The sequence below is a fragment of the Natator depressus genome, chromosome 23, assembly GCF_965152275.1.
Source record: "Natator depressus isolate rNatDep1 chromosome 23, rNatDep2.hap1, whole genome shotgun sequence".
In the NCBI taxonomy this organism is placed as follows: Eukaryota; Metazoa; Chordata; order Testudines; family Cheloniidae; genus Natator; species Natator depressus.
Genome location: NC_134256.1, coordinates 343,448 through 368,521, shown reverse-complemented (window position 1 = coordinate 368,521; position 25,074 = coordinate 343,448). Strand labels below are relative to the sequence as shown.

The 25,074-nt window shown below is 44.6% G+C and overlaps 1 protein-coding gene across 3 annotated transcripts in view; it reads right to left on the bottom strand.

Annotated features, from left to right (window-relative positions):
• Positions 1 to 22,573, bottom strand: part of LOC141976200 (angiogenin-2-like) — a 312,479-nt gene extending 289,906 nt beyond the window's left edge. For all 3 annotated transcript variants that reach the window (XR_012636087.1, XR_012636085.1, XR_012636086.1), the window contains exons 1-2: positions 22,031 to 22,573; positions 13,565 to 13,676 (exon numbers count right to left, since the gene is read on the bottom strand). The gene's annotated coding sequence lies outside the window, so the exon portion shown is untranslated. The remainder of the gene's footprint in view (positions 1 to 13,564; positions 13,677 to 22,030) is intronic.
• Positions 22,574 to 25,074: the final 2,501 nt, after the last annotated feature.

The following is a 25,074-nucleotide window of genomic DNA, read 5'->3' as shown; positions in this document are numbered from 1 at the left end:
TCAGTCTGCTTCAGAAGCCCCTGCCCTGTGGGGAACTGGAACACAAGCTCGCTGTAACTCATTAAAGGATGGGTCACCTGACTTCTCTTGGGAGGAGTCTGTGTTGCCTGTTCAAGGGTGTTCCATCGAGTGTATCTTGTAGCACAGTGCTTTCAGGGCAGCTTTTCCATCTCCTAGTGCCTGCCACATCCTACCTCTGACCACCAGCTTCCTGCCAAAAAGCAGAGCAGGGCAGCCAGCCGGATGCATTATTTTATTTCAAAATAAAATCTGAGTGCTCTCTGCAGGCTGAGCACTGGCGGCACCTCTCCTTTGCACCAGCGAATGAGAATTGTTCAGGAGGTCTCTGGGTCACTATCTTCCCCTAGAGCCCAATGACATTCTCAACTTTACAGGAGAAAATGGATTTGTTGTTAAATCAAAGCACAGTTTACTCCCAGCAGGAAACAGCTATGCAAGCTGCCTAATCATGTTCTGCTAATAAGCCTCAAGTCTGAACTGGACGTAGTTCCTCTGCATAAGCGAAACCACTGCTAGGATACTTCATCCAGTTCTGGTGTCCACATTTTAAAAGGATGTTGAACAATTGGAAAAGGTGCAGAAAACAGCTGCAAAAATTATTCGGGAGCTGAGAAAATGCCTTACAGTGAGAGGCTGAAAGAGCTTGATCTGCCTAGCTTATCAAGAAGACGATTCAGAGGTAACGCTGTGTAAGTACCTTCATGGGGAGAAAATATGAGGTACTAGAGGACTCTTTAATCTAGCAGAGAAAGGCAAAACAAGAATGAATGGCTGGACGATGAAGCCAGACAAATTAGAAATTAGACAAACGTTTAATAGCGAGAGTGATTAACCATGGGAACAAACTATCAAAGGAAGTGGTGGATTCTCCATCTCTTGATGTCTTCAAATGAAGGCCAGATGCCTTTCCGGAAGATAACGTAGTCCCACCCAAAGATCTCGTGGGGTGTCTGTGGGGCCGTTAGAGTGACTGCCTGCATTGGCCCCTGATCTTTTCTCGTAGGAGTTCTCTGTTCGGAAGGCAGCCCTGCCTTCGTTGCTTCCTAATTGAAGTAAATATTCTAAAGGGTATTACCCCTGCTGAGAACTTTTATAAAATAAAAGGTTACAATGCTTTAGCCAAACACAAGTTATTGGGCTCAGTACAGGTGAACTGGGTGAAATTTAATGGCCTGTGCTACACAGGAGGTCGGACTACGTGATCTGATGGTCCCTTCTACCCTAAACCCTATGAGTCTGTAGGGCAGAGGTTCTGTTTCCAATTCTTGGCCCTTTTGCTGAGCTTGTTAACAAGGGTGCCAATTACTGCCAGTGATGGTGACATACGCATCCCCTGGGAACTGGCCAGAGACTCCCTAACCAGCTCCTAGCACATGCATCAGTGAAACAGCTATTGGCTAACAATGACTTTCAGTCACATCTATCCTAGCATCCTGTCTCCAGCAGCAGCCCTACCAGATGCTTCAGAGTAAGATGCAGGGACCCTGAAGTGAGCAATTATAGAATAATCTGCCCTTCGGGGAAGTTTTTTCCTAACCCTTTCTCTGTTGGATTGTTTATGCCCTGAAGCAGGAGGGTTTATAAATCCCAAATTTTTGAAAACTAACCCAGTCCAACGTAAGCTTGGATGTTCTGAATATCCACAGGGAATGCACGCCATGTTTCAGATGCAGGTTGGGGCACGGATATTGGAGAGACACACCCCTGAGCGACATAGTTATACTGACCTAGGCCCCCAGCATAGACAGTGCTATGTGGAGGGGAAGGCTTCTCCTGTTGACACAGCTACCGCTTCTCAGGGAGGCGGATTACCTACGCCGACAGGAGGAGTGTCTTCATGAAGCACTACAGCAGCGCAGCTGCACTGCTGTAAGTGTAGACAAGACCTTAGACTGTAAACTCGTTGGCTCATCTTTTATTCTGTGTTTGTACAGTGCCTAGCACCAGGCAGTCCAAGGCCTCCCAGTCACTACTGTAATATTCATAAACAATAAGAAAAGAGTCCACTCACGAACTGAGACACCCAAAACCACCAGTAATTTTTGTCAGTTTAGGCCCTTCTCTTATTTCCAAACTTCTGAGCCATTCAGTCTCTCCAACCACTGGCATCTGACATGCAAACATGCATCTTCTTTTCTGGCTCCAGGTTCTACATCCCCCACCACCTGGCCCATTCAATAGCTTACGTATGCTCTTTGCTTATTATTACGATACACACAAGCTGTCTCTCTTTGATTTTACAAGATTCCAAAGCACTTTCAGAGGATGAAGAAGGAGTGTATTAATGGGGAAATGCACAGCCTTTCAAAGCACTCACAGAAAGGCACCTTAGGGCAAAATGTGCCCAATGCAGAGAGGCCAGCACAAGTCCTAGGCAACACTGAAGTCCCTGCTCTTAAAGGGATAGCACTCTACCACAAGCAGTTCAATAACGATAATGAAATCGCAGCTGTCTGTGGTTGAATACGGTCATTTTAACTTTTGAGAGGTGCCACTAAAATCCACATGAATAAAATATGAAACGAAAAGGGAAGGTTACACCATTTTGAGGTGTCACGGTTGTGATTAATGGAATCCAAACCATTCTTTACAGCCTGGAAGCAAATGTAATTCAATAACATGTGAGAAAGTACAGAAGCCCTGGAGATTAGCTTCAGAAAACAATTTCTTTTTTGTAAGAACTAATTTGAGTCTTGACCATCCTCATTTACAGCTTGAAGAGGAGACCAGCAGATATTTCCTTGACTATTTCAGTCTCTTTTATGGTAAAGTTTCATCAAGTACAGCCTGTCTGAGGCAGTTAATTGTAATGAAACGTGGTAATCGACGCTGCTCGGCAAAAACACCAAGTTGTTAATGCTGACACTTTAGGAATAGTAAAGTCATATGAAAGGGAAAGGCCTCTTTATGCATTTAATTTTAGTTGGAGGCCCTTTGTCCCTCAATCCTCCAAAAACAGGTCATTATATTACATATAATTTGTCAGACCCCACAACAGTCTAATAGGCCCTTCAGCACTGACAATATTTTATGTGAGCTGAATATTGCAAGGAATATTAGAACCATGAGCACCAAGCAGGAGCCTTCTGTTCTTAAAGGAGAGACTCAGTGGGTGAAATCATGTCCAGAGGATCCAGCACAAGGCCCAGGTAACCAATGAAGTCCTGCTTCAGCCCTGTGGTTGGTAGCCCAGTAGCATGTAGGCCTTGGGGGAGTTAAGCAATAGTACTGAGCTGCCCTTCTGCACATTCTATTCTAGCCTACACACATTCATCAGCATAATACCTGAGCACCTTCCCGTCGTGCTTTAAGCAATGTGAGGAATATTAGTCACATGTTGTTTGTTCTTTTATCCTCTCCCCCAGAGGGAAAAGCACGTGCAATGGAGTGTCTTGTTTGAGTAGGGTTTTGTTTGTTTTAAAATATACATATTACTGTCACTTATGTTATAGAAGACAAGGTCAAAGAAAGTCCAAAGTAGACTGTTAAGAGTTACGAAGGGATCTCACAAACCTGGGTGACTGGTCAACAAAATGGCATATGAAATTCAATGTTGCTAAATGAAAAGTAATGCACACTGGAAAACATAATCCCAACTATACATACAAAATATTGGGATCTAAATTAGCTGTTACTGCTCAAGAAAGAGATCTGGGAGTCATTGTGGATATTTCTCTGAAAACATCTGCTCAGTGAGCAGCAGCAGTCAAAAAAGCGAACAGACTGTTAGGAACCACTAGGAAAAGGATAGATAAAGCAGTAAATATCATAATGCTTCTATATAAATCCATGGTATGCCCCCACCTTGAATACTGCGTGCAGTTCTAATCACCCCATCTCAAAAAAGATATATTAGAAATGGAAAAGGTACAGCAAAGGGCAACAAAATGCTTAAGGGTATAGATCAGCTTCCATATGAGGAGACGTTAAAAAGACAGACTGTTCAGCTTGGAAAAGAGACAACTAAGGGGGGTGTCACTCACTGCCAGACTGGTGCCTCCTCCTGGTACTCTGGGGATTAGCTCGAGGCTGAGGCCCCCTGTCATGGTTTCCACATCGTTACTCCATCAGGAACCGCAGTGTCCTCTTCATGGCTTGGCTCTCCGGCTGTGTCACTGTCGGTGTCCCCCAGCCCCTTCCGGGGGGTGGTTAGCTCCTCAGTAGTCCTAGGCAGTCCTCTCACTCAGTGCTTTGGTGCCTCTGACCCGGTGGCTGGTAGGGGAACCTGGGCCTGCCCTCTTCTCTGGGTTCCAGCCCAGGGCCCCTCAGCTCAGCAGTCTAGGCCTTGTCTCTATTGAACAACCCTGCCGGTTTTGTTCAATATCTTCATTAATGATCTGGAGGATGGCGTGGATTGCACCCTCAGCAAGTTTGCAGATGACACTAAACTGGGAGGAGAGGTAGATACGCTGGAGGGTAGGGATAGGCTACAGAGGGACCTAGACAAATTAGAGGATTAGGCCAAAAGAAATCTGATGAGGTTCAACAAGGACAAGTGCAGAGTCCTGCACTTAGGACTGAAGAATCCCATGCACTGCTACAGACTAGGGACCAAGTGGCTAGGCAGCAGTTCTGCAGAAAATTATCTAGGGGTTACAATGGACGAGAAGCTGGATATGAGTCGACAACGTGCCCTTGTTGCCAAGCAGGCTAACGCCATTTTGGGATGTATAAGTAGGGGCATTGCCAGCAGATCAAGGGAGTGATCATTCCCTTCTATTCGGCATTGGTGAGGCCTCATCTGGAGTACTGTGTCCAGTTTTGGGCCCCACACTACAAGAAGGATGTGGAAAAATTGGAAAGAGTCCAGTGGAGGGCAACAAAAATGATTAGGGGGCTGGAGCACATGATTTATGAGGAGAGGCTGTGGGAACTGGGATTATTTAGTCTGCGGAAGAGAAGAATGAGGGGGAATTTGATAGCTGCTTTCAACTACCTGAAAGGAGGTTCCAAAGAGGATGGAGCTAAACTGTTCTGCTCAGTGGTAGCAGATGACAGAACAAGGAGTAATGGTCTCAAGTTGCAGTGGGGAAGGGTTTAGGTTGGATATTAGGAAACACTTTTTCACTAGGAGGGTGGTGAAACACTGGAATGCGTTACCTAGGGAGGTGGTGGAATCTCCTTCCTTAGAGGCTTTTAAGGTCAGGCTTGACAAAGCCCTGGGTGGGCTGATTTAGTTGGGGATTGGTCCTGCCTTGAGCAGGGGGTTGGACTAAATGACCTCCTGAGGTCCCTTCCAGCCCTGATATTCTATGATTCTATGATACTCCTAAACTTAACTGAGTTAAAATCTGAAACACTAAGAGCCAAGAATGACACTGATTTTCATATAAATTGGTTAGTCTCTAAGGTGCCACAAGTACTCCTTTTCTTTTTGCGAATACAGACTAACACAGCTGTTACTCTGAAAACTGATTTTCATAGTAGCTGCTTTCTTCTGAACCAAAACCCCTCTACATGAGCAAAGAGAAGAACCCAAATAACCCACATTGACTGCCCTTTTGAAGGGTGTCGTCCTATTTCCAAACAGAAAAGGAGGACTTGTGGCACCTTAAGACTAACAAATTTATTTGAGCATAAGCTTTCGTGAGCTACAGCTCACTTACTCCTTTTCTTTTTGTGAATACAGACTAACACAGCTGCTACTCTGAGTCTTATTTCCAGCAACACTGAAGGTTAAATGAAGGAAAATCATATCTGGTCTTTGAGACAGAAACAATACAACATTCGCTTGCCAGAACAAAGTCATTTGTAGGTAGACAAGTCTTGGATGTGGATCATTTGCACAACTAAAAGTCAGAAATCTCTATCATGATGTGACAGTTGCAGAATGACTTAAGTTACAAAAGTCTATAAACAGTGAGTGTGAAGACTGTGATTTAGAATAACTTTATGTAGATTGAAAAGGAGTACTTGTGGCACCTTAGAGACTAACCAATTTATTTGAGCATAAGCTTTCGTGAGCTACAGCTCACTTCATCGGATGCATACTGTGGAAACTGCGAATACAGACTAACACGGCTGTTACTCTGAAACCTGTCTTTATGTAGATTACAATTTATAAAAAAATAGCCTAAGATTCAAGGTCAGGCTTGACAAAGCCCTGGCTGGGATGATTTAGTTGGGGATTGGTCCTGCCTTGAGCAGGGGGATGGACTAGATACCTCCTGAGGTCCCTTCCAACCCTGATATTCTATGATTCTATCCCTTGGCGGCTTCCTACCACTGGTTCCCCTTTTCTTCCTGGGCCTACCAGTTCCCAAAGCCTCCTCCCTCTTCCCAGGGAGTGACTGCAGCGTACAGTCCCCATTCATTCCTCCTGGGGTGTCTACCTTTTCCCAGCATCTTCTTCTGCTTTCAGTTCTTGGGCTTTATAGGCCCCACCTATTTCTGCCCAGCTGAACCTCCTGAATCAACTGCCTAATGAGTTAACTGGCCCATCTGGCCTCCATTAAGCCTTGCAGGGTGAGTGTGGGGCAGTCACCCCATCACACAGGGATATTATAGAAGTCTACACAATCATGAATGGTGTGGAGAAAGTGAATAAGGAAGTATTATTTACTCCTTCTCATATACAAGAACTAGGGTCACCCAATGACATTAATAGGCAGCAGCTTTAAAACAAACAAAAGGAAGTATTTCTTCATACAACGCACAGTCAACCTGTGGAACTCATTGTCAGGGGATGCTGTGAAGGCCAAAAGTATAACTGGGTTCAAAAAAGAATTAGGTGAAATCATGGAGGATAGGTCTAGCAATGCCTATTTGCCAAGATGGTCATGGCTCACTCGATAATCGCCTGTTCTGTTCATTCCCTCTGAAGCACTTGGCATTGGCCACTGTCAGAAGACAGGATACAGCCCTAGATGGATGATTGGTCTGCCCCAGTATGGCCGTTTTTATGTTTCATTGTACCAGAGGATCACTGTCGACCATCGTCTTCAACCTATAGATTTAGGATCTTTTAGATATCCTGGGTCTAGACTACAGAGTGCCTTGAAGTCAGAACCAAGACCTGGAACTCAATTCAATCTTCTCCGGGAAGCCAGTACAGGGAGTGGAGAACAGGTCTGATATGCCTGCAGTACCACTTGTGGCTGAGGAGATGAGCTGCTGTGCTTGGTACTTGGTCTAAATGCTGAAGCCTTCCTGCCCAGGTATAGTGCACGGCTGTAGTCCAACAGAGAAGTGATGACAGCATGAATAACTGAGGCCAGAACAGCGTCCACCAGTATGGTACGGAGTCTTCTAGCCAAACAGAGATGATAGAAAACGTTACTTATGGATGCTGCTATGTGATGCTATGTAACGCACACAGGTGAATTTCGCCCTCTGCAAGCCTCAGTCTCTTAAACATTTAAAATTTTTCCAAAGTGCTTTGTTCCCTTTGTACCTTCTGCCTCTCGTGGCACTGTCTGGATGCACTGCACTCTCGTCGATTATAAAGTCAGAAGGCACCATTACATCATCCAGTTTGACCTCCTGTATAGCACAGGCCAGAGAATTTCACTCATTCTTCCATCAAACACAAAAACTTGGGGTTGTGCTAAAGAGTATCTTTTAGAAAGAGACACCCCATCTTGATTTAAAGATCCAAGTGGCAGAGAATCTGCCACACCTCTTGGTAAGTTGCTGCAATGGTTAATTACCCCTCTTGTTAAAAGTGTGCTCCTTATTGTCTGCTTGAATTTATCTAGCTTTACCTTCCAGCCATGAATCATCCCAGTTTTACAGATAAGGAAACTGAAGTACAGGGAGACAGGGAACAAAGCACAGATCTGGACTGCTTTGTCTATTGTAGGGTTTCTCATGAGTAAGGCTACGTTTTAGTCATGGGTATTTTTAGTAAAAGTCATGGACAGGTCATGGGCAGAAAACAAAAATTCACAGCCTGTGACCTGTCCATGACTTTTACTATATACCCCTGACTAAAACTTTGGGGTAGGGCAGCTTGGGAGGGCAGACCTGGGGATGCTGCAGGAAGGGAGTTCCTGTTGCCCTTCCGGGGAACCCCCCTCCCAAGTAAGCACAGCCCCACACCCCAACCCCCCCTAATACCCAAACTCCTGCTGCTGGGAGACAGGGGGGCCCGAGACTGCCCCAGCAGCGGCCAGTGCCCCAGCCCCCGGGCCAGGCACACTGGCCGCTGCAGAAGTAATGGAGGTCACGGAAAGTCACGGAATCCATGACTTCCGTGACCTCCATGACAAACATGGAGCCTTACTCATGAGCACTAATGGCTATGCATGCTGGTTTGCTATTATAGGATTTCTGAGGAGGAACGAGACTGTGCACCAGTTTGTTAGTGCAGGGATGCTTATGAGTATTGGGTCAGGCACTTAGTTATTGAAGAACTGCTCTTGACTGCAGGCATTGATTGAAGAGAATTACAAGGGGCCTTGTAAAGAAAACAGTAGGTCAGATTTGAGCCTTCCAACCTTGACAGCGTCCCTTTAAACTTGGAAACATAATTGCTCTCAGAACAATATAGAATGAGAACAGCAGACTACAATCAAATTATATAACAAAAATAATGTTAATATTTTATCTTGCTATCAATTATGTATAAAGAAAAAAGCACTTCAAAGATGGGTCCTTAGTAATGGAAAACTAGAAGCAGTTACATCAAAAGGAGGAAATGGAAATATTTTCCTGTTCAGAATAACACATTTTAGATTAGCCCTTATCATTATAAACCTGAGCCTGACATCAGAGAGAGAGGGGTTTGCATTATCCCAGGCCTATGTGAAGGTCACTGAACTTGGGATAATATCCAAATGTATTTCTGTAATGTCTCCAGTTTTAATCACTATTTGAAATGAACGCACATCATGTTTTATTATTAGATAGTGCATTTTCATAATCTGTCTGTGCAGGGTTTGAACAAGGCTTACAGAGGAGAGTATAGGGATTCACACACCATGAATACCACAACCCTCTGCAGAATTGGGAGTGTGAGCAATGGGCAGGAAAGGAGCTTTGGAAAGGAAGGGACCCACAGAGCAGAAAGCACTATAGGCACTGAATAGCCAACAGCTGCACCAATCTAGCAGAGGCCCTGAGGGTGAACTGTCATTCTGTAGCAAGATCTATCTTCTCTGGGAATCAAATTAAGGTTCACCCTATCTCACAGTGCAAGCACCACAGAGGGGATTTTTCTGGATTCTGAAGTTTAATATTTTCTCCGCTGGTCCATCTTTTTCTTCATCCTTTGTTTTACAATATTATGGCAGGTGTCACCGTGGTCTTGTTACACATAATTTTCCAAGTTCTTTTTCTTAGCATGCAAGCAAATGTTCAGTCTTATGAAGACATGCTGTGTTGTTCATTTTTGGTTATGCAAGGTTCTGTGTAGAGGCAGTGCTCCTTGGTGAGGGAGTTATGCTAGTGGTGGGAAGAGAGTTTGCTCTCAGCTCAAGGCCAACTCTTGAAGCAAAATTGCTTCCTGGGAACCAGATGTTGACATTAGGCTGAGAATCCTGAAAAAAGGAATAGCTCTGCATGCTGTTTGTCCACCTCTGTTCTAGGACTGGCGTATATGTGCAATAAAACAAGTTACCCTTAAAATAATGCAGACTCTGCATCACTGATTTTTCCTCCACTGGCAAGCAGGCTTGCAAGTTCCCAGATATTTGCTAACACTTGGCAGGAAGTCAACATTCTTGTTTAATTTTATAGCGTGGAAGAAGATTCTTTCATGCTATATGTCACATGGTCTTAAACTTTTCCTGGTCCCTTCTCTCCTAGTCAAATTAAAGGGAGGAGGGGAAATTATTTAAAACTGTGTTCTGAAAAAAACCCCACAACAAAACCAGGATGTAAATATGAAAGTAACTGACAGTGACTAAAACCCAGCTGTCTTATTGCTTCAGTAATGTTTTATCAGTAATGAACCAACATCTTCCTCTGTAGCTCCCTGATATATACTCGTTCTCCCCAGAATAGGGTAGCCATTTTATAAGAATATGTTCCCCCTAATATGTCTAGCTGACCCTTTATATTTGGCAGAGCCACACAGCTGTAGCCCTAAAGTAGCTGTTTAGAAAACTACACTAGCTGTTGGTGATGCAGCCAACAACAGGAAGGACGACAGACTGACAGACTGGAAGGCCTAGAGTCACTTGTCTACAACATACCTAAAAAGTTGTCAGTACACTGTGGTGCTAGATCATAATGCATTAATATTCAATGTACAGGTGCAGTATAAGCCATGCAGTCTTCCCTCAGACAGCTCTGGCTAGACTGACCCCCCGCCCCAGGGACTGAAATAGGGGAGTCCAGCCTCTGTCGCCTTGTCTCTCTGCTGGCATCGCCACTGTGGGTGCCAGTCTAGTTGTAGTTTTGGTACTTTATTTAATTTCTGCAGCTACTAAGAGAGGTGCTCTAGGCGCCCTTGTTATAACTTAAAAATACTCTCTGTGCAACAAGCCAGGCAATTTAACTAAATGCTCACCCCACTCCAGTGACCCTCCACAGGTTTCAAAAGCCTGGGAATGAAAATTAGCTTTGCAGCATGGAAACTTGTCCACTAGGTCATGCATTGAGATCCCCCCAATGCACTTTACTTATATAGGCCATCAAAGAGCCAGCAAATGCTCATGACTTTCCACTACTACATGCCATAGTCTGATTTCACGTGCAGGCTAGAGGAAAAAAGCTGCAAAAGGCCCATTACAAGCCACCCGCTCTCTCCAAACACCCAAGATTATTTGGGGTGCATTATCCATGCACTATGGACCTTTGGAATTAATCGTGGGCAATTTCAACTACGGAGGAAGATGGCCCTGGGGCTAGGGTGGGAGACCCAGGTTTAATTCCTCACTCCACCACAGAGCTGCTGTGTTACCTTTGGTAAGTCACTTAATCTCTCTGTGCCTCTCTTGTTCACATGAGGATAATAGCACTTCCCAATGGATAAATCCATTAAAGACTAGTAGGCACTCAGATACTGGCAGCTATATAATGATCTAAAATAGCTTCACAGCACCTTTCAGATTTTCCAAATTTTGAGCATTAAAAAAAAATGTATTTGCTTTTCAGGGCATTTAAATACAAGCTTGAATTGGCTAAGTCTCATCAGACATCCACAGAAACATTTTTTTCAAACACTTGAGTGTAGCCCTGCTGCCAGAAATATATCCTAGCTTTTCTCACTGATGAAAATCAAATTCAAGAGTGAGATGGAACAGCAATCACTCTCCAGTTTTATAGAAACAGGTAAAAAAAAAAAATCCCATTGCCTTTAAAGTAGTTCAAAAATTTTTATATCTGTAAGAAAATAAGTTCCTACTTAAGCGCCTGGCAACTCAATTTGGGAAGATCTCTGCTGCAGTTGCTATGTTACAGGAAAACCACTAGTGTAATTCCGCTCAAGAGGAAGTTTGGGATAAGTATATTGGAAGGCAGCAAAGCTCAGATTTCTGCAGTTGTTAAGATGGTGGTTACATCAGCTGATTTTAATTATCCTTGGGAAAATCAAATTAGCTCATAATAAACAGGACCATATGGTCTTTCCCTGTCCTGTAAATATTCTTAATTAAATCCCATTAAAGTTTATCAACAATAAACAGAACAGTTACTGTGTAGGCTTTTACTGCAGATTTGCAAATTGACACAAACTCATGTTTCCTCACATAAAGTTAAGGCAGAGGGGCAGATTCTCATTTACACTTTATGCTTCTCTTGCCATGTAAAATGGCCACAAAGTGAGAACATATGTATACCCACTTTAAGGCCCCTTTGCACAACTAGTCATCCCATTAGCCGCTTCTCAACATTTTGTCATGACTTATTCTCAGTCCAGATGACCTTGGCAACATACAAACTTTCCCAAATTGCTTTACAAATTTATCACCTTGGTATATATGCACAATGTATCACTGAATTGCAGCCACTTCTGGACTAAAATATGCCCAGGACGCAATCTCTCTACCAAGCAGTAGTCCATGGTCTGGAAAAGTTTGAGAACCCCTGGGTTAAGGTATTAGAAGAGAAAAGCCTCATGCCAGAAAGAGCCTTTGAACAAGGAGCTTTATTAATGTAAGGGGACTGTTGCCCCCTTACTAACATTCAGTGGGGGTGTTTTAGTTGCTAGCTCCCAGTACTAAAAAGGGGGAAGGGTCGATGGGAAATCAGGACCCTGAGACTGACAGCCCCCAGGAACAATGGGGAGAGACCAATGCTCCAGGTCAGACTGAATGACAGGGTGGGCAGGCTAATTAGGGAGTCAGGAGGCCAGGGAGGTCCCATCCTCCCTGTGAGCTGGTTTTGCCTGGGTCAGACAGAGTGGGGCCGAGCTAAGGAGAAAGCAGGGGCCTGAGCTGAGCTGGGGAGCAGAGCTGCACCAGATCCCGAGGGTCCAGAAAAGGAGCCCAAAGAGAGCAGACCCTGTCCTGGGAGCAGAGCTGCTGCCCCAAAGCCAGAGGCACAGCCCAGAGAGAGCAGATCTGCCCTGGGAGCAGAGCTGCAGCAACCAGAGCCGGAGGGGCCAGAAAAGCAGCCCAGGAAGCAGGTCAGTGCTGGGAGCAGAGTCAGAGAAGCAGCCTGCAGAGCAGACCTGTCCTGGGAGCAGAGCTGCAGCAACCAGAGCCAGAGGGGCCAAAGAAGCAGCCCAGGGAGCTGGAGGCAGAGCAGCAGCAGCCGTGCAGAGACCAAGTGGTGGAGCTGGGGCTGGAGCAGTCCGGACTGGGTGCGGTGAGCAGCTGGGGAGAGCGAGGGGGACCTTGGGCAGCGGGCCCAGCACAGGGAGACACCTCAGCCAAGAGGGTCTGCAGGCCAGGCTTGGATCGTAACCCCGACAGGGCTGGGGTGGCACTGGGAAGAAGGGTCCTGCCACTTAGAGCCTGAGAGCGTGTGGCCACCACCAGAGCAAGTGTCCAACCCACAGCATCCCTGCAGCACGGCCAGGGCCTGAGAAGGGGCCTGGGACTTAGAAGGAGCAGACTGTGAACTGCCCGGATGTTCCAGAGACACTGTTTGTGATGTTCCCTGCCACAGAGCGGGGTGATGTGTTTCCTTTAACCTTTCCCATTTTCCCTTATTCTTTTTAAATTTAACTGTTTATTAAATAACTTGCATTTGCTTTAACTTGTATGTAATGGTCAATGGGTCAGAGGAGTGCCCAGTGCAGACAGAGTACCCTGGAGTGGGGACACCCTAGCCCCTGTCCTAGGTGACCACAGCAGGGTTGGGGGTCGAGCCCCCCAGGAATCCTGGGCCCAGCCTCGTTGCGGTTACGAGGACTCTGCCAGAAAAGGAGAGTGGAAGGGGAGTCCTCAAGGGCAGGGAGGCCACTGGGTAAAGGAAGTGGGAGCGAGGACTCAGATCCTTTCGCTAGCCCACTTCACTGGGGTAGTGCAGAAGCCAAGAAAGTTCCCCACAATAGCGGGACTATTCCCCTGCTTACATCAGGAGACAGATCTTTATCCATTTTTGCTACTTGACTCAGTGTGGGATCTGGGAATGCCTGAACCTTTAATATCACCATAAGCAGAGTGAGTGATTACAAATATATGGTTTGCTTGTATGCTGATGCCTTACTTACTTGTTCTGCAGAACGCCACTGATTAGCTGCCAGTTCCAGATTTGCAATTGTCTGTAGGGTTTAAGTCTTCTTAATGTTCTGGTCTTAATTCAGTTGTTTGTAAATCTTCTTCCTTGAAATAAATTACATTATGTTTTAAAAAGTGCTTCTTTACTTCCATTTTTTCTTTTTATGGCCTGTAACTGCTTCTTGTGCACATGATAGTGCTGAGGATGGTTTTTATGGTATAAACAGAGATTAAAATTGCTCAGGACCCCATTTCTGCTCATTGTTCTGTGAAGGAGTCTAAACTACATCATATTCCGACAACACCACATCTTAAGCAAGGGAAATATCTCCATGGGGAAACAGATATGGGTAAAACAAATGGCAGAGGTTTAATAAAAAAGACTAGTAAGTTTTCATCTGTCATTCAAAGTGTTTTTGATCTGTGGAAAACAATTTTATAATAAATAAGGCTCTAGCACTTACTGGCCTGTGCAGTGAAAAGGTTTCTTGGTCAAGGTTAAAGGAGGTGACTCTCTCTAAATAAACTTGCCCTTTGCCCAAATATTTGCTATTTGAAAGAATGAATGGTGTCCAAGCTTGCTTTTGAGCAAGAACTGAAATATATTCCTTTGTTTGCTCTTTTATTCTTGCTTTCATAGTGAGGCGCCACTTTTATTTATTACTATTGATTGGATTTTAATCACAAAAGCTTAGCAGTAACCTGAGTCCAATGTCCAAGAAAGCTGAACTCAGTGTCTGTAAGAGTAGAAGAGGCCTTGCTGTTCTGGAAGTGACTTTGGGCCTTCTAACTGTGAAATAGATTAACAGGGTTTGAAGCAATGGCCCCCACAGCTACAGAATGAGGGAATCTGATACAAACAAAATAAATATGCTAGTCAAGTGAGAGCACCAAGGTGGCAGGTCACAGAAGAGAATGCAGCATGGAAGAAGATGAGGAGGAATGAAGAGCACAGCATGGATTGTGGGAGGAGTGTAACAAGAAGTTCAATGTCACTGTACGTCACCTTCATGTCAGAGCTATAATTCTCAATTTGCCTCCAACCCAAAAGACCCATTTTGAGGTGGGAGCATTGTCTAGTAGCTAGAGCAGAGGACTGGGAATCAAGACTGCTGGGTTCAATTCCTAGCTCTGTCAGAGACACTCTCTGTGATCTCGCACAACTTTCTCTGCTTCCCATGCAGCTAATGTGTGCAAAAGAGCATTAAGAGCCTCGATTGAAAGGTGCAATAAGAGCCGGGCCTCTATGTACTCTATGACAATTTTTTAGCAGTCTGGGGATCCTGTGGCAGAGAGGTTCAGCGAATGACACAATCAGTACATCAGCCCCTATGTTAGTGGTGATGAGATTAAGTTCAATGCATTTTACAGCATTCCCATATTTTCAACAGGACTAACAATGCATAACTGTAGCAGATGTTTTGGGATGAACACTCAAGATTTTTGGCATTTAGTTAAGAGACAGCTGGAGCTTTTCAAACTTGGGGAGGTGTGGGAGGAAAAGTGGGATCAGCACATTAAGCTGGGAACTTCTATTAGACACTAAACACTCACTGAGTGAAGCATTCAGTGTTAACAGCTCTTTGAGAGGCAGGGGGCAGTTTTCTCAGAGCTGTTGTTCTAGGCTTTATGTCAACTCGGGAGACAAGACTGCGTTGGCAGTCTTTGTTCATGTTTTCAAGGTTTTCTTCTGTCACAGATCCAGATAGGCTCCCAACAGACTGCTCTGATGATCCCATCCTCTCAGCAGGTTGCAAGGCTATTTTCTCCCCTGGCCCCTCTGGAACATTTCCTGAGCACAGACTCCCAGCTTGTTACCACTTAATGAAAAAGGGGCCCTGCAGCCCTCCTACCCAGGGCCCCTGGGACCAGTGCTGACCTCCAAGGTACCCCAGTAGCTTAAACACCACCCACTCCTGGAACTCCAAAAAAGGTGTGAGCCTTCTGGGTTGCTGTCTGACTCTCTGAGGGGGTATGCGGTAGGTGTAGGGTCTCTCTCTCTCTCACACTCACTCACACACACACTTTGCACAGGACGCTACAGCACTGTTGCTCTTTACTTAATCCTTTGAGAAATACCCAGATCTATACAAAAATAAGAAACCCTACAATTATTTCCCCTCGCTCTACCTCACCCTTCCAGGGGAAGTTCTTGAAGAACCACCTGAGCTCATGTAGGCAGGATTCCCTCACCTCATCTGGCTCCTGCAGCAGCTTGCCTCATTTTAAGCCAGTGAAACTGGCCAGACACACCCACCCACCCAAGGAAAGCCACTACTGTCCTTTCTATAACCTTGCAGTCTCCTCTGAGGTGACTCCCTGGTCAGGTTCAACGGGTGACTTCATTGTCAGGTACCTCTCCCCTGACAAACCAGTTCTCCAAGTAGAAGCCAGTCTGTTGTCTAGGATGTTTCTAGTTCAGTGGCAGAGCACACTGATTTAATAGGCCGTTATGGTCAGCACTATACTACCAACTCGTTGGAATTTCAGTCCAACATGGAGGTAAAGGGGCAATAGAGGAGGTAAAGAACCCCACATCGAAAATGGAGTCTACAGTCTGACACAGATATACCTAAAGAGCCTCCAATATCAGAGAATTCATCAATTGTAAAGACAGATTCCCCAAATCATCACAGTCATGAGGGTTGTAAAAACTAATAAAATGAAATTTCGGATTCAGGAGCACAATTCTGGACCAGTTGTTAGGTACCAAGATTATCGAATACACAGGGTTCTATGGAAGTATTATTTATATAGCAGGTCAACAATTTTCTGTAGAAATACATTTGGTGGAAAAAAGGTTTTTGAAACAACTGAAATTTTCACCGAAAAATTCCTAGGCTTGTAAAAAATTTTCATGTTTTTGTCAAAAAAACCTGAAAACCAAACATTCTAAGTAGAGCAATTTTTTTTTAACTTGAAAACATCAAAAATAAATGTATAGCTGAAAAATGTTTTGAATTCAAAAAACAAAATAAAAAGTGGTTTTCAGCTGCTGGGGGAAAAAACTTTTTTTAAAACTGAAAATCTAAAAATTTTGAGAGAGATATTGTGACCCCTCCCCCCAAAGTTTCTACTGAAGAATTGTGCATGCATTTCCCCCCCTCCAAACAGCAGTAACTGTTATTGTTTGTGACAATGCTGTGTATACATTAAAGTACCATCAGCATAGGTAGCAATTGGGCATTGGCTCTAATAGTGCAGATAGATTACAGTCGATAGTGCATCCGATGCAGTGAGCTGTAGCTCACGAAAGCTTATGCTCAAATAAATTGGTTAGTCTCTAAGGTGCCACTAGTCCTCCTTTTCTTTTTAATGGAATCTTGATTCCTGTCTGAAAGTTTTCCCCCATTTCCATTTGGCATGAATATTCATAAACTAACTGATTTTGGCTGGCGGAAAACCTCAGAACTTATAATTATTCTAGAAATGTTGTATATGATGAAAAATTAATTAAATTTGCTACAAGTTTGTTTATTTGATGTTTTCACATTTAAAAAAATGCTTTGATAAGAAAAATATCATTTAAACTCACGTCATATGGGGAAATGTCATAATTATTCACAGCTACTGTGCATTGTTCAATCTGTCCTCGCAACAAAACTGCATTTTGAGTTTGCTGTGAATGACTGAAGTAAACCACAGGTCTTGTGAGTTGCTTGATAGCACACGCATATAGCTGGCTCCAGTCCTCCCCTTCACATTGGTCCTGAGGACCAGCAAGGAGGAAATTTGCATCATTTTCTCTCATTCTGAAACTCAGTGGTTTTAGAGTTTAATTTTACCATGTTGCAAAAAGTGCTTAGAAATGGTGATGGCGCAGAGGGGCCTTATGGGATACCCGCAGGGATTTATGGGATTTTCCCACTGGATTATGGGAGTTTGACCATTCCTTCCATATATCCCCAGAGCACCTGCAAAACCATCCCACTAAGCTTTTCAAAATCACCTAGAATGCACTGCTGCTTGGACGCTGGTACCCAGGATGCCGAACTGTGTGATCAGCGTGCTGGTATGGATGTGGGGCAGGACTTGATTATGCATGGCTAGTGCACACATGCACTGAATCAAGTGTGCGACAAAAGACGCACCACAGCTTATATGACTAAAACTAGGCAAATGCCTCACCTCCCTCCAACTGTTCTTCTCTCTGCCAGCCACACCACCTGCAATACGAAACACGGCTCTCCCCTCTTACTGCAGTGGTACCCCTGCCTTTGTGCAAGTGGCTCTTCACCTAGCAAATGGATTCTGATTCCAGACAGGAGCTTGGATCTCTCTCTCTCTCTCACACCCACCCACCCAAGATTACAGGCCAGACAAGCCTGCAGCGTTACACATACAGAAAGCCCAGTTCTCCCCCTATCAGCTCACCTCTCCCCCGAGCCACATTGCCAAGGGGCAGAAAGGAAAGGCACCTAAACCATCTAATGGTATGTTTACTTGCAGTACATTATTCAGCCACTAGATATCTCTGTGCATTGTACAGAATTCTAGGAATGTGGATACTCTGCAAACCAGGGTGGCAAAGCTGGAAATTCAAGTTGTGTGGAAGCTTTGTTTGGGGCTATTGCTTTCAGATGTTTTCTTTAATAAATAACTCCTGTTTGAGACAGACTGTGATTCCACATATCAAGGCAAGCTGATAGCCCTATAGGTATAACTTTGGAATTTGTCCTTCCCTCCCACCTTTGGTCTGTAATAGTCCAGGTTTGTTTCATACATTCTGTCAGCCCCCTCCCTTATCCCTGGTTCAGTGGATAGGGAGTGGGTAGCAGTTGGGGCAAGATCTAATAGGCTGGGTAATGGAGGGGGAGTGTGTTGGGGAAATTAGTTTTTTTGTTATATCTTTGCTATTAACAAGGTACTGGGTTCTGGGAACAATTGAAGAGTATCTGTTTAGTTAAGCGTATATTGTCTATTTTTAAAGAGCCTGTCAAGACTGCTCAGAGCCTAATTTGTGTGCTCTTTTTTTAGCTGTAGTAGAAATTTAGATAAATAAAATAAATTCTCCTCTGGATACCGTTAGTCCAGTGAAGTCTTCCTCATGTATATTCAGTAGAAGTGGAGATCAGTTCATATGCCAGCAATGGGTGGCCAGAGAATACACTACTCCTGCTTTGGGCCTTTCTGCACCCTTCTTATCAGAGCATACTTTTAAAATGCATATTCAAATCACAAGGCAAGTGCTTCAAGGTGGCAGAGACGTGACTACATGGGAATCCAGGCAGGAACAATTGATCCTTCTGATATAACTCCTGTTTCTTTGACTCATGCACCTCTCTAGGTTGGGATGATGGGTTTACCATCTGCACATTCCTGACAGGGGTTAATGAGGAGAAAAAGAAAGCAATCTATTCATTCCTTTGGAGCATCAGCTTCGTGTTCTTGCAAGTAAAGTCTGAGGAAGAGTCAGCATCACTATTTCATGAGGAAGAGCTCCAAGGTTTTAAATGTTGACAGTAGAAGTTGAGAAATAAAATTAAAATTTTATTTCTTGAAAATCAGTACTGAGTGGGGAAACAAAGATAAACGGTTCAGAGCCCTTTCTGCTTGTGAATTCAGAGACAGAACCGCTCACCTTTGATTAATAAAACTACAGAAGTTACTTCAACTTTCTTGCAGATTTTTGAGAGGGGCGAGGGAAAACCATTGTAGGAAGAAGCTGTTTAAAAAAAATGTTTTATGCCAATCTGCAGTGTTGTTTGGAGTTTTACAAGAGCGTCAGTGAGTCCAAGACCCAAATATCATTGAGGTGACAGGACAGTGACAACCTTTGTTAAGTAAAAAGAAAAGGAGTACTAGTGGCACCTTAGAGACTAACCAGTTTATCTGAGCATAAGCTTTCGTGAGCTACAGCTCACTTCATCGGATGCAAGTGAGCTGTAGCTCCCGAAAGCTTGTGCTCAAATAAACTGGTTAGTCTAAGGTGCCACTAGTACTCCTTTTCTTTTTGCAAATACAGACTAACACGGCTGCTACTCTGAAATTTGTTAAGTAAAGAAATTGTATTTGAGGACACTCCACCCACCCTGACTAAATACTGGCATGAATGTCTCAGGGCTAACATTGGCACTGGTACGTTACTGTGCCGATTCATAGTGTTAAGGTCAGGAGGGATCATTACAATTATCCAGTTTTGCCTCCTGTATGACACAGGACAGAACTTTACCCAAGAATTCCCAGGTCGTGCACGTTTACATTCCGACATAAATCAACATTACGCAAGTCAATAAATTGTGGTTGTATGATAGCATCTTTGAGACAGACACCGACTCTTGATGTTTAGACTCCATGTGACTGAGAACCTATTGCATTCCTTGGGAAGCTATTCCAATGGTTAATTAACCTCATTCAGGGATGGTTTAAGGCACAAGTAGCATAAGCTTGTACCTACCACCCCAGCTCCTAAAGTCATGCCATTACATCTGTCATCTTCTACTTTTTTTCTTTATTTTAAATAAAGGCTTGTCTACATGGGGACTCGCAAGAAAATTAATCCAAATTAACTCAGAGGTGTGAATTTAAAATGGATTAGTTAAACTGCATTAAATCTCTGGGTGGGCACACTCATTCTGAATTAAAGGGGCCTTAACTGATTTAAACAAACCGAATTCAGGCCACTTTGATTCTGAATGAGAATATCCATACAGAGGTTTAAAGAGGTTTAACTAACCCACTTTAAATTCACACCTTTATTTAATTTGAATTAATTCTCCTGAGAGTGTCCCCGTATAAACAAGCCATAAGTTTTTAGCAGGAGCTTGGCGGGAAACAGTTTTCCCACTCCACAAGAATCTGAGAACCCGAAAACTTTCCCTGACCCAAGTCAGGATGTGGGTGGTCAGGGAGGAACATGCCAACACCAGCACAACAGAGAACTGGGTGTCTGGCCAGGAGGGAGGAGTGCAGGAAGTTTGGTCCATTCACCCAAGCAGCTACACCCCAGCTGCTGAGGTACATACAAGGGTGGCGGAGAACCACCACCATCCCTGCCTTTTCTGAGCAAAAGGGAGTCTTTGATGCCACTTCCAGGGGAAGAAGCAGACCCCACTGTGATGCAACTCTGCCACACAGCCTGGGGGATGGGACTGTCGTGCAGGATTTGTGTCACAGAGCGCCCAGGGCCTCACCTTGCCTCAATCCAACTTTTCCCCACACTTTGCACCCTCTTATTTCCCATTTGAATTCCCTCTCCTCTCCTTTTTAAAAAATATCCTTAATATCCAGGCACTGGCTTTGCTCTGCCTTCCTCAGCTAGGTTCCAAGTGCTCCTGAACGCCCACCATCAGCTGGTGAAGTGACCCAGCACTGGAGCACATCCTATCAGCATCACAACAGAGAGAGAAAGGGAGATGGGGCCAGTTGTTGACTCCATGAAATCCTGGCCTTGCTGTGGTTTTGTGTGCAGGCTGCTTTTGGCAGACAGCTCGCTCCAACTGAACTGGCTTCACCATTTCCAGGCTTGAGCAGAATTCGGCAAAAAGAGCAAGCAGAGGGGATTCTAAAAAGAGAGGCGCAAGGTCAGATTAGGCAGCGCTGGGGCTGCTCCTCCAGCGCAGAGATGCTGTAAAACCAGCGTAACTGAGCAGTGTTCTCATTCTCAGCAGGGAGGGCAGCCTGTCATGACTTGGAACCACTGAAAGTTACTTCTGTGTCACCTTCTCTCCCTCTGCTGCCACCACATGGGGCATGGCTGAGTCTCCCTTGCATCTGAGGATCACCACGTGTCAGAACAACCCATGAAACGTGGAGAAGCCCATCTCTCAAGACCAACACAAAACCCTTAAACAACAGAGGGTCCAGCAGACAAAACGGCACATCTTCAGTTTAGATTTAACACAAGGAGCTGTGTCAGCTGGACAAACATTGTAGCAGGGAAAAATAACTCCTTGCGCTGCTGGAACTAATGGGGTAAGTGGTAAGGCCTGCGCTGTGCATGTCAAACAAGATGATTAAAACTCTGGCCCTTCAAAAAAATAATAATTAAAAAAATATCTATGGGACAGCTTTTCAGTAGGTGTCAAGTTAACATCACTCTACTGAAGCCAATACACCTACATGGATTTGCAGCCAGTGAGAAACTGGTCCTACAGCTAGGAATCCCTAGGCAGAGCTGTCCACTGGTGAGGGCAGCTGTGGGCAGGTCTGGGACAATCAGGAAACTGGAGAGGCAATAATGAATCACTGCTGTAAGACCATGAACCCTGATGGTGTGCAGAGTGGCTGATCTCAGCATTAACGTATTTGTAGGGGAACCTTTCTACAGTTATCAGAGGGATAGCCGTGTTAGTCTGTATCCACAAAAACAACAAGGAGTCACGTGGCACCTTAAAGACTAACCGATTTATTTGGGCATAAGCTTTTGTGGGTAAAAAACCCACTTCTTCAGATGCATGGAGTGAAAATTACCGATACAGGCATAAATATATATTGGCACATGAAGAGAAGGGAGTTACCTTACAAGTGGAGAACCGATGTTGAAGGCAATTTAGTCAGGGTGGATGTTGTCCATTCCCAATAATTGATGAGGAGGTGTCAATACCTTGGTATTGAGAGGGAAAATGGCTTTTGTAGTGAGCCAGCCACTCCCAGTCCCTATTCAAGCCCAAATTGATGGTGTTAAATTTGCAAATGAATTGTAGCTCAGCAGTTTGTCTTCCGACAGTTGGCAATGGAAGGACAGATCGACCCCCTGCAGCAGTCTCCAAGCTCTTCTGCACTGCGAGCAGTTCAAACCCATCTCTTACCGCATTACAACTCTCCTGCTGCCTGTGCCTTTGAATCGGAGTCAGATTTGACATTAAAGCACCCGATTTCTGCAGCTTTTACATGACCAGAGACAGCGAACGCATCCTAAAAGCTATCCTGCCAGGGAAGGCTAAATGCTTGACAAGCTGCAGGGTTCGGTCCCTAGAGCACATGCTTCCTCTCCTCTGAGTGCTTCACTGCAGCTTCCGGCCTCTTGTATCCGATGCCCCACTGGCACTTCAGCCCAGGATCTCCCCCCTTCAGCGCTGGAACTAGCAGAGAGGGGATGACTGACAGCTGCTGTGATTAGCTGTGCCAGCAAAGCGCCTCATTAAAACTGGGGAAATAGTGCTAATGAGAGTCGCTGTCTTTCTTCTACCAGATGTACCATCAGGCAGGGACTTACTGATATCCATCTGCATTACAGCCCCATACTGATAGGTCATGCACCCATTGGCAAGCCTCTTGATGTTAACAAAGTCACATAGAACACCCCGTTAGAAATGATCATTGCTACAGCAGATGTGGGGGGGGGAACAACGGTCTCTATATACAGAGCCAAATGTTTGACATAAAGTCATAGTTCATAAACCCCACCAAGTCCTAGAGCCTGATCCTACAGACACGACCACAAACAAGTCTCACAAAGCCGCATGCAAGGAAGGATGGTCTTGTGGCTAAGGCACTGGGTTGGAACTCAGAAGATCTGTGTTCTACTGGGCAAGTCACTTCAACTCTCTGGGGTCCCCATCATGTAATAAAAGTATAATAATCCTTACTTTATCTGACTTGTTTGTTTAACCTGTAAGGGGCAGGGACTGTCTCCTGTTTGTACAGCTCGCAGAATGACGGGGCCCTAATCTTGGTTGGGGCATTCCAACCCTACTGTAATACAAATTATTATTAATAATAGCCTATTATCGAGAGGAAATTACACAATCTTGGACTCCAGGAGAAGTGATTAAATGTGTAGCCTTATTGTTAACTATTATGGGCCAGGATGGATGTAGCTGAGTGAATAATAGATTTTTTTCAGTTCAGTGGCCAAACTGAAGTTTGAAAAAAAAAAAAAAAAAAAATCCAGTTAGTTTCAAACAGAAACTGAACTTAATTTTTTATTGATTAAATTAACCCCTCCCCCCACAAAAAAGGTCATTCAGGTTGACTTAGATAATACTTAGTCCTGCCTTGAGTGGACGGGAGTGGACAAGACAACCTCTCGAGGTCCCTTCCAGTCCTACACGTCTGATTCTAGGATTTCAAAACTAAACGTCAAAATGGTTTGTTTCAACATTTCCAAAACAGTTCATTTTGACATTTCCAAAAAAATTTTTGGCTGAACTATTTGCAAATTTAACCCCAATTTGTAAACAGTTTCAGGGCCCCCCAAAATGAATTTTTCAATGAATTTACCATTTGACACACCCTCCCTGCAAATTGCTCAATTCTACCAATAATACTGTCCTTTGTTGCCTCTGTGCTAAGGACTGAAGAGCATTTTTGTGCACTGTGTTCTGAACACCAGATGCAATGACTGGATTCCCCTACCCACTCCCTGGAATCAGTAGGAGCATATTCACCCCAGGAGACAGACACCCTTATACTTTTGCAATGGCAGCTCTTTAGAACAGTGGTTTTCAAACTGTGGGTGGGTCGCGGAATGGAAAGCACTGGGTCGCAGCGACTCTGGTCAGCACTGCCAACCAAGCCGTTAAAAGTCCCATCGTCGATGCTGCCCGGCTAAGGCAGGCTAGTTCCTACCTGTTCTGACACCGCGCTGCACCCCAGAAGCGCAGGTCCGTTTCTGCGGGGGGGTGGGCACAGGGCTCCATGTGCTGCCCCTGCCTCGAGCACCAGCTCCACGCTCCCATTGGCCAGGAATGGGGCGGGGACGGTGCCTGCGGGCAAGAGCTGCTTGTGAGTCTCCGCCTGGGAGGCGGACCTGCTGCTGGCCGCTTCTGGGGCGCAGTGCAGTCTGTGGTGCCAGGAGAGGCGGGAAGCCTGCCTCTGCACACCAGCTGCGCTGCTGACCAGGAGCCGCCGGGGGTAATTTTCTTCAGCTGGGTCGCCAGAAAAAAAGTTTGAAAACCACTGCTTTAGAAACCCCTTGTAATGCCACAACAGGGGCGATATTCTTACTTAGTATCACATATGGTACCCATGGCTTTTAATACTTCGGATTTAAATTCAATAAATAGGTAGTTACAATATTCAAGATGCCAATATTCAGATAATACATGTGGGGAAGTGTTCCCATTACCACTTTTAATTCTAGCAATAAATCCATTGCTGCCTATTCCCTTTGGATGGACACATCAGTGTATGCTGCCATGGAGCATAAAGCAAGCTGTCCCCATATTTAATTAATGCCTGTTTGGTATAAATATATCTTATTAACCTACATAATAAACCGGCAATAGTTGCATTATTAATGTGAAATTGCCTCTTAAAAATGCTTTTTTTTTAAAATAAGCAGCAGGATTTATATAGGCCTTCAGTTCCCATTGGAATTAAATTGCTTTATGCAAACAAAGGGGCTTTGCCTTGGACACATTAGTGTGGCTTGCTGAGTGAGCATTTTTAGGCGTCTGTGTGTGAGAAAGCAGACTCCTTTGCAAACACCATCTATCTCCTCCTAATAACTGACTCTTCTTTCATGTAGGACATTTTTAATGAATCTATTCCCAGCCAAATGTCCAGCTCTCAAAGGATGCTGTTGGGGTAGAGCTTGAAGGTACGATAAGAAAAGTCC